General features: G+C 35.3%; 1 pseudogene; it reads left to right on the top strand.

The window, feature by feature from the left end:
- The first annotated feature begins 7,507 nt into the window (after nt 1–7,507).
- On the top strand, nt 7,508–8,480 carry LOC138170852 (putative monooxygenase p33MONOX pseudogene; annotated as a pseudogene).
- The last annotated feature ends 2,548 nt before the right edge of the window (nt 8,481–11,028 follow it).

Below are 11,028 nucleotides of genomic sequence, written 5' to 3' on the forward strand. Positions count from 1 at the left end.
CCTTCAGAAGCAAATCAACTTAAGGGACACAAAGTACAAAGGTCAAAGTTCTCCACCCCTAGGTAACACTGAATCATGATCTTCTCAGTCAGCTCTAAGTACCCAAGGAGAGGTCCTTTCATCTTGACTCAAGGCTGGCTCTCAGATTGGATAATTCCTTTTCCACCGTAGCATCTCCTGCCTGAATCTACCCAGCTGTCACCTGTATTCAAAGGTAGGCAGCTCTCAGCTCCTAATCCAGCTCCTTGTACAGCCCCTCATCCATATTGAAGCTCACAGTGTCCAGTCCACCTCAAGTCCTTCACGGTTTCTGTTTCTGGGAAGACAAAGCTTAACAGAGCCAAAATAACATTCATAAACATTGACTGCACCATCATCAGTTCACTATCTGCCTGTGAAATCAACACAGACCTACCAACAAAGTCTGAGAACTCAACACAAATTGTCAGTATAGTTCCAGAGCATCCAAAACCCTCCTCCAGGACTTCTGTAAACATACAACAAGAAAAGGGCTTCCCGTAAGGTAGCAGGGCTTCTGTACAAAGTATTACAAAAACAAATCAACACAAACAGAAGAGACAGAGTGCCTGGCCACCACAAAGTTCCCCTTCTCAATTCTGCTCTTTCCCAGCTTGGGCTTCTCCTTATATATAGTTATTAGCTCCTCCCTGTTCCACTCTTTCCTCTTGCATCAGCAATTTCCTCCCACTGTGGGGTTCACAAGCTCTGTTTCTTAACAAAGACTTGATATAATCATGGGCAAGGCTTAAAAGAAACTTGAACTGAAACAAGATGCTAAATAATTAAATAGCTGAAAGAAGGTGCAAAGTATTTTTTTTTGTTTGACATTAAAGTGTGATGTCTTGAAAACCTAGAGATAAAATGGTATCAAGGAGGAGTGATTAACCATGTCAAAGGATAGAGAGAAGTCAAGGATGATGAGAATTGAGAGAAGGCTATAATATTCAGCAACTAAGAAATTATTACTAACTTTAGAGAGAACAGTTTCAATAGATGGCCTTTTCAAGGAGTTTAGTTGCACAGGGAAGAAGAAAAATAGAATGACAGTTAGAAGGGATAGAAAGATCAAGTGAGGGTTTTTTCAGGATAAGGGAAACATGGCCATGTATTTTCGGCAGTAGGAAATAAACCAGTAGACAGGGAGTGTTTTAAAATAAGGGGAAGCATGAGTATGATAGAGAGGGCAATCTGTTTGAGGAGGCAAGATAGAATACGACCGCTTCAATAAGTAGAAGGGTTAGCTTTGAGAAGTATGGTCACTTCATCATGCGAAACAAGAGTTAAGAATTAAAAAGTGTTGGGAGGCACCTGAGTGATAGAAGATGAGGAAGAGAGAAGAGTGAGTTTTGTATTTTGTGCTTTTTTTCCCCCTTGAAATATGTGGCAAGTTTCTCAGTTAAGCATTTCCTCATCTATAAAATGAAGTATAGGATATCTAAGGTCCATCCCACCCCTAAATGTTCTGTAATTCTATGACCTTATTTAAGAAATCATTAGTTGTTTTACCAAATAATCTAATATACTGCTTTACAAGTCTACAATATCATTACTGTAAGTATTTAACCAAGACATTGAATCGGCAAAGATATCATTGAAGGATGCTTGCATATAGTGGAATGATAGTATGGGGTCCTTCAGTATAAGGTTAATTTCATCTGTAAAAATTTGTGATTCAAGAAGAAAAATATAAAAAGAAATGTATAAATTAGAGAAAGAATTAAGTAAATAAATACTACCCCTAAATAATACCACCATAAATACTAACACTAAAAATCCTATAATTACTTTACGCTACTTCATTGAACCTTGACCTTCATTTAGTGAGTGATAGAAAAACTTAAATTACCTTCAACTATAATACTGACCCAATGCTAAACTCTACAGTTATGTACTTGCTGATTGTTCCTTAATTCTTGGGGGTTTTATAAGAAGGAGGAATGAAATATTTCCTGAATACTTGCCTCAGCTTTCATTCTTTCATAAGATCATATAATTTTAGGGTTTTAAAAGGAAAATATTAAGAATGTTTAATTCTTAATTTTTGAGCAATTCTTTTAAAGTATAATTAGTCTTCTAAACTCTAAGCACTCTAAATTTTAAAACTTTTATTTCTTCATTGCAAATACAAAAGACCATGGTTTGCCTGAACCAAGACTGAGCAAATCTTCATTCTAGAAACTCATTTTCTCTCTCTTTTTTTAGTAGATAAAAAGGATAGTTCCTCTGGAAATCAGCTTGGTGTCATTTATTCTCCCTTCTGTCTTCTATCATACCTCCCCATCTTTTTCAAGAAGTAGTTAAGATCCCCCATTAAGTAGCCTGACAAGTTCTAGTTCTATTTAGAATTTTTTTTCTAGGAATGACTTTAATTAGATTTATAATTATTTTTGACATTTCAAGACAGCAGCTAAGGGGAAATACATGGAGTGGGTATGACTATGAAATCCCTGGACCTGAGTTTGCCCTCCAAATTCTGATGAACTGAGCCCAGACAATTCAACAAATCTTCAGGATGCCAAGGCTTCCACTGACCTCTATGAGGTAGATAGCACCAAACCCTGAGCTTTCACTGCTGATCTGTGAGTTGTGAATCAACTGTACCCTCACCTAATGCTTGAAATGTTGTTTTTTTTTAGAATACTAGTCCCTTGAAATTTCTATAGAAGGGAGGTGAAGGTATAGAAAAAATTATTTTACTTGATCTAGTTTTACTTTGAATGTTTAATTTAATTTATTTATGTTGGATTTCTAACTCTAGCATTGTCTGTTCCTAAAAGGTGTTATGTTGATTAAATCTTGGGTCATAATTTGAAAACTGACTACCCAAAACAGCACACAGTAAAGGTAGAGGAAAATAACAAATGACCTAAGGATCATAATTCTCAGGGATTCAGGCACCCAGTCTTATGTTAAAATGTTGTTGGACACATTGTGATCCCTCTTGCTCTAAAAAAATTCTGAGAATAGGGTGGCTAGGTGGCACAGTCAATAGAGCACCAGCCCTGGAGTCTGGAAGACCTGAGTTCAAATCCAGCGTCAGACACTTAACACTTACTAGCCATGTGACCTTGAGCAAGTCACTTAACTCCAACTGACCTTCCTACCCCATTTAAAAAGCAAAAAAAAAAAAAATTCTGAGAATATCTATTCATGTACCTTCCTAGCTCCAGACTGGAGACCATTTCAATAAATTGTGAGATCCCCAAAGCAGGGACTGTCTTCTGCCCTTTTTTTTTTGTATCCACACAGCATTGGATGCATAGTAGGTGCTCCATAAATGGTTATTGATTCACTGATTTTAGGGAGATTTGACTAGTTAGGCAATGGTAGAGGCAAATTGTCATGCTCTTTGATGTTAAAATTATGAGACTTTTTCTCATTTATTAAATTATGGTTGGTGATAGTAAACCATTGCATTGATTTGCTTATAGGCAATAAAAATCAGGACTGAAAAGCGTATTAAATTTAGTAATGACCTGTTAGACTTTGATGGAATTTTCTCCTTTAAGGCTATCATTTTAAAATGTGAAAAACTTCTTTGTTGTTGCTTAATATAATTTTTTTTTCATGTTTGTTTGTTTCAAGCAGGACTTTGAGTTAAAGTAGTCCCTTATTGCATGAAGAGTCCCTGGATATTTCAATTTGGCTGTGGATGTGATCAGCATCAGTTGATCTCATTTGAATGAAGTGGTTGGAATGTTTTTGTTTTACTTTTTCTTTAAATTCAAGAATCTTGAAAAAGCAATGACTTGGCAAGGGAAAGAAACATTGACAAAATAAAGAAAGAAATATGCAGTGATTCACTTTCTCAATTCTTTTGAAGGCAGTGCCACTATTAATGACAAAAAATAAATTGGCTGCAGTCACCATGAAAGGGAAAATCAATTCTGAGCGATTTTCTGGGTCATATTTGGTGTGCATTGGATATGGGGAAGTGTGCTCAGAGTTGGCAATATACAAATACTGAAAACATGCTAGAAAAAAATAAAACTTTGTTCTTTATTCTCCAGTGATTCTGGTTAGCAAAATATAAAATTGTTTTTGCATACCTTCCTCTTTACTTGGAAATTATTTGTGAAAGCTGCAAAATGGTTTATTAAAATTCCCTTCTGGTCACTTTGCAGTTCTCTAATCTTAACACAACTTGGTAATATTGGAGACCAGCAGAAAGGGGATAACTTATCCTATTTTTTGTTGATTTTTTTTTGGTTAATGCCATTTAAATGGCTCCCTTTTTCATATCTCAAATGTAGATGGTGATAACATCTGTTCACTGGAATAGGAGTTTACACAAAATCAGCTTATCAAGCTTCATGGACATTTCATTCACATAGGCTTGGGCATTCTCAGGAAGGGAAATAAAAAGAAAATCAATCTTTTTGAATAGTCCATGCCTGGAGAGTAAAAGTGTTTGCTTTGTTTTGTTGTTTTGTGGTTTTGAAACTGCTTGAAATGCAGTGTAACTGACCTTGGATGTTATAAACCTGTACTGGAGAAGTTTCAGGTCTGTGTGCCTACATGAGCCAAGTCGTTTCCCACAGTACTGTAGTTCTTGGCACTAAAATATTTTTTCCCTTCCATGTTGCATATTGCATCTACATTGAGAAAATGAAAGGGGGCATAGAAATAGGAAGGTTAGAAGGTATTAGGGGAATGGAGAAAGTCTGATTAGGTTAACAAATGAAATTAAAGGAGGAAAAAGGAAAAAAAAACAAGTAGATAATAAAAATTATAACAAAAATGACAATGATAGAGAAAATTTATATACAATTTTAAGCTTTACAAGGAACTTTACATGTACTATCTTTTTGAGTCCTTACAATAATCCTTCTAGTAGATATTTTTATTATCCCCTTCTTACAAGTATGAAAATAAAGGGAGGAAAGATTTGAACTCTTCCCCCTGTCTAAAATTCCAGCACTATATCCAGTAGAATAGCTATCTTTGATAAGTTTACTTTTGTTTTATAAGTCCATTTAATTGCCTTTAAGTGATAGATGTTTGCTTTTGTTATTGATTTGCAAGAATAATTACTTGGATCCCAAGGATGTCTATGGTGTCTGAGGTGCCAATTCTTTACTAACATGAAAAGAGAAATAATCAATTTCATACAAAAATTTTAACTATTAAAATGGTCTGTCTCCAAAACATCTTTACCAAAATCAAAGACCACATATAAATAGAGTCAATATGTATGTTGAAAATGTGGTTATATTACATAAAGTACTACAGTTGGGCTTCAGAAGACTTGAGTTCAAATTGTAAACTTACACTCTTACTAGCAGTGTAACTCTCAGTCAGGAATGTTGCTGGGCACCTGACAACTTCTGTCTATAGCACCAAGAAGTTGAGTGACTTGTCCAAGGTCACATGTATCAGAAGCAGGACTTAAAACAAGAACTTGCTGCTTTCAATGTTAGTTCTTCAATAACTACACAACATGACCTCCCCTTAAAATATTAGAGTGTGTGTGTGAATGCCCATTCTCATTACTATCATTATGCTATCCAATTCAAAACTCATAACAATTACCAAAATTATATTCTGTAGGCATTATTATCTACACTATATGCATAAATTCAAGTGCAAACTAAAGATTTGGGGGGGCATGAAATTAATTTTCTTACAGTGAAAGTAGAAAAAATGATATTGGCATATCCTTAAAAGTGCTTTGTGTTGTCACTTGGCTTCTACAAGTATTAAAAATGAAACTTCCAAGATCAACAAGTCAGTGGTTCAACAATTTCACTAAGGATAAAGAAGAAGAAAAAAGAGAATAAAAAGAATTGGCTAGTTTTCCTTCGTAAGTATTTGTGTTCCTTTAGGTGAATATATGTGAACCTATTTTTAATGCCTTATAAATACTTATTTCTAGGAACTGAAATTTTAGTTGGAAAGTACCAGATGAATAAAGACCTTCATTGTTGCCGATTACCTATCAGATCTGGTGTTTTGGCAGTAAGAATGGGAAAACCTAGGGAGAAGTTTTCAGTATTGGGTAAATGCCATGTATCATAATGCAAAAGCAATGCCAAGAACTGGTTATTTGAGGGGATGTTAATCCACCTTGAGACTCTAGCCTGAAAGTAAATTTGGAACTGGGAGATATGTCTATGAAAAAGAGGATAAAATGCTCATTAAGTAAAGGCCAAAACTAAGTTAAGATACAATATGTTCCACTAAGCATAGGAAGAATGAATGAATGAAAAAGCATTTAGTAAGTACTTACTTAGTCCAAAGCATGATGAGAAGTGGGAATGCTAATAGTAAAACAAAAGTGTCCCTGCTCTGAGGTAGCTCACATTTAATGACACAAGTCTGCCATATAAAAGGTTTAAGTTGCCAATACAATGGAAAGATCTTGTGGGCCCTAGTACACAGTAGAAGAGTAAATGGCAATGTATCTTCTTTAGTGTCATTTCATTGATAACACCATACCAATTTCTGATATTGAAGCACTTGATAGTGACAAGGATATTGGTGATAAGAGCATTTTTTTTTCCAATTTCTTCAGTAGCTGTGGCTTTGGGGGAACATAGCACTTTCAGGATCATTTCCCACAGTTACATCTTGACATAGGTTGCTTCCCTGTGGGAGAAATAATTATTTACTATTATATTAATAATCAATTAAATCAATTTATTGCTTATCAGCTAGCCTAATTAATAAATTGATTATTAACTACTCAGAAACCCTATCTCTTGTTTTTTTAGTCATCTCACCTGGCTGATGACTATGAGGGCCAGGTGGGTACAGGGAAGGTGACTTTGAAGTGGAAAATTTACTCTCTAGATATCTATCTGTTGCCAACATGCAATGAAAAACCAATATGTCATCTATTTACATTTAAATCAAATTTAAGGTGAAATTAATTAACTCTGTGACTTGCTAATATTTGTCAAATTGAATGAAATCCTATAGAGAAAAAATCAACTTGACAAAGATAAAGAAAAAGGAAAATCAAAGAGATTATAACTGATCCAGTGGTCAAACCACATTGGACAAACTCTATACTTCTCCTCTGCTGGTATTAATCATCGTAATTCTAATGCCACTCTAATTACCAAACTTTAAAGACATTAGAAATATTCCATCATATTGGTTTCATTCTATTTCTCCTAGCTGAGGTCCATTTGGGTCTTGGCATTACTTGGGTCATGGCCTTGGCTGGCCAAGTGCTTCAGTGCTTAGAGTATGACGAGGGCCTGGAGCCTTATTAGTCTCAGCTTCCTATCTGAGGTGAAGGCTCTGGCTGCAGACTTCCCCACCTTTCCTCCATTTCATCCTGCACCCCTCACTGAAACCCAGCTGTCTATAGAGGCCCTCCATAAGAGATACTTGGGAGGGACTCTTTGCTAGTTTATCAGTAGCTGCAGAATGTTCCCTTTTGACATCTTGTCTTACCTGCAAAACTTTCATAGACTTTTGCCATGGGAATCAGAGTTCTGGATATCTCTCTATAGAAACACCTGGATCACAGTCTTTCATGGCATCATCTAGAGAGCCAGATGTGAAGGCTATTGGGCACAGTACAGGTGAACTTCTAGGTGAGATGTCTTTGCCAGTTGGAATGCATTGTGGGGCATTCAGTTATGATGATGTCCTGGAGGATCCCACACCAATGATACCACCTTCATCTGACATGTGCAGTAAGGTTCTGTGGAAAATCCAGTCATCCCAGATCAGAAGAATCAACAGCTTTCCAAAGTTGAAGAAGGAGAAAATAGTTTCTCCATAAACCCTTCAGCTTCCAGTGACCAAATGAACAAGGTTTCAGTGGTGAAGGCCAAGACTACATAAGTCATCATGAATTCTCTAATTACAAAACAGACACAAGAGAACATACATCATTTTGACCAGAAGGCAGGGTTGACAGACATGTGATAAACTCCCCATAAAGGTCTCACCACAGAAGAAACCGAGTACCACCCTATGGCAAAGGAAGCCATAAATTGAAGCTACACAATGGAGAAACGACAAAAGAAGACAGACTGATTGCTTCAACCCAGTCATCTCCAAGTAGTACATCTCATTTTTCTCCCAAGCAAAATCCCAGAGGCTGGTTTACTTACAGATCTCCTACTTCCTTACCTGGCCTAGGTGTCAGCAGCATGAACTCTGGAAATGGAGATAGAAACTAACCCTCATCTGAAAAATGGAGACTTTTTGGACCAAGAACCCTTCAGAAGTCCAACTATGGTTTCAATGTCCAGTACTATAGAGGTACTCAGAAGCCATCATCAATGGAGCTCATTCGGGTTTAGGCTACTAGAATTGAAGAGGACTCAGTAGCCTTCAAGCCACCTAAGGCGTCTCTTCTAATGATGGAAGGAAAGAAACAGCCTCCACAAACCCATAACATCCAACCAAGAGACAGGAAAGTTGATTCCTACAGAGTTCTAGAGCTCCCTTTTCATATGAGCAAAATTGCCTTCCCTGGTGAACCCACTGTTATGTAGAGACAGTATCTCAGACTTTTCTCTCTTCCCATCCTCCTTGCACTTGACATAGAAAAGATGTCATCCATTTACAATTCTGCTGAGGGTGATAGACGTAGTGATTGTTTCTTTAAATATTTGTGTATAGCTTGACTCTTTCTAATGCAGGAAAATCTATTCTATAATATCCCAAAGTTGGTCTGAATGACTTCTCAACATACAGTTGACTACAGCCATTACTAATCTATAGAAGTAGATATCAGGGGGCAAGGGAAATAATTAAAATCTCCGAGACTTTGTTCTGCATACTTTACCCAAGATAAATATTTGTTTGGTGCTTCTTTTCTTTGATAAAGAAAATTCCTATTTTCCATCTTTTTTTTTTTGCTTCCATCCAGCAATTCCAGTTGCTGGAGCTAACAGCTTCTTTTTAGAAAACAATGATGCTCCAGAATAGAGACACTGGTTCAGGAGCCCTGTTTTCCAGTACCTTCTTGGCCAAGAATAGAGAGGCAGTAGTCTAACAAGAAAAGTCTGTTGCAAGTGGAAACTGCTGTTGTCTTGTGACATTTATGTAAAAGATATTTAAAAGGTATTAATGTTTGGTGAAGAAATTGAAGCAGAAGATTTGGTCTGCTCTGCCCTACAGTAGACTTTTATTTTAAGAAAGACTGAAAAGACTGAACGCTAAGGATTGTGGCTTTTTGCTGAACGGTGAAAGAATTGCTACCTCCAGTAGATGGATAAGTGGTCTTTGTTCACATTAGCAAGAGGTAGCATGTGAAGCTCATAAAGACTAATAATTGATTCTGTTAAATTCCTAAGGGAGATTCAGTTTGATGTTTTGTGCTTTTGGAACAGTTGAAATAGCTTACTTTTTAAGAACTAAAAGAAATTCAGCATAGTCTTCAGTGATCTGAGGTAAATCATCCTGTGACTTTTAACTTCCTCCCCAAGTATTGGCCTGAATCCTTTGTTATTAAAAAAGGTTGAGCTTCTGGGAGAAATTAAGCTTTTCTCTTTGAGAACTTAAAACTGAATCATACCCTTACCCTCCCACCCCTACAGATGATTTAAATAATAATTTTATTACACTTTAAAAAAACCCATTATATTTAAACTCTAAATATATGAATTAAAATCCTCTTATCTTCTGTGAAGATCATGAGAAAGGATTTTAAAAGGATAATATATACCCACTATTCATAGCTATATATTAATTTATCACACACACACACACACACACACACAAATCATGGTGCAATAGAACTCACATTTTCCAACACATTAGGGGTGTGCTTGTAAATGTTTAACAAACATCTCACCGAAACAATAGCAGGAGCAGTGATGACAAAAAAAAAAATGCAGTGTGATATTTGTTTTATCTGCATTATTAAAATAGTCACCACTATTTTCTTAAATCGAGAAAATAAAGAAAACAAAACAATATGCCAAGTCATAATTTATAATATTTGTTGATTTCTAGTGTATAAACTTTCACAGTGAAAATTCAATAATGTCTCTTGTGAATCAGTACTAATTGGCTTTAGCACATCCCTGCCTGAAACCCATCCTTTTTTCAAAACTCCTCAGTAGAAAAATCCTCTGTGTAATATGATATATATGTATAATATGATATGATATCATAATATGATATATGATGTCATGTGGCATGACATGATGTGACATAATATAACACAACATTACACAACATAATAGAATATATTAAAACGTAATCTATATTAAAATGCATTTTGCATTAGAATGCATCAAATATATTAAATTATATCATATAATATACATAGTAAACATGGGAGTTTGGGTTACATTTTTGAAGTTTATTGTAATTCATCTATATAGAAATATACACATATATACACACATACACATATATGCACACACCTAAATATACACACAAATGTGAGTATGCATATACTTGCAAATCGACATATACATGTATATAGTATATGTATGCCTGTACATATTTACATGTAATATGGAACACATGTGCACATTGTATGACAATACATGCACATATGTACAAGATATAAACATATTGCACAAACAGTATGCATATAGTAAACACATTTTGTACTTGTGTGTATATATACACATACCCATATATAGATATAGATATATGGTGATGAATGTAGATATAATGTATATATGTACTTCAAGCCTTCAGTGCTAATATTCTGTGATATTGTCCCTATGTATATTACTTGTTATATTATGATATTGTCACTAAGTATATTACTTATTATATTATTATATAAAAGCTCATTGATTCAACTCACAGTCTATTCATGCCTGCTTGTGACTTTTATCTGTGTTCTTCTATTAAGTCTCACACACTGGGCTGCCTTTCTTACTCTATATTTCTTAACATTCTGCATGCAAAAAAAAAGTATGTAGACTGATAATAGGTTGCTGGTCACTCTTGTTACATGACTTTCCTCTTCATTCTGTAAATCGCTTTGATGATATATTGAGAAACACCTGACATTAATATCATTCAAAATATAGTTTTGACCATTATATTTCTCTTTAGATAAGAGCAAGTATTTTT

This window comes from Petaurus breviceps, unplaced genomic scaffold (assembly GCF_028583685.1).
Source record: "Petaurus breviceps papuanus isolate PSGF00001 unplaced genomic scaffold, PetGlider_PUasm1.0 126, whole genome shotgun sequence".
NCBI lineage: Eukaryota > Metazoa > Chordata > Mammalia > Diprotodontia > Petauridae > Petaurus > Petaurus breviceps.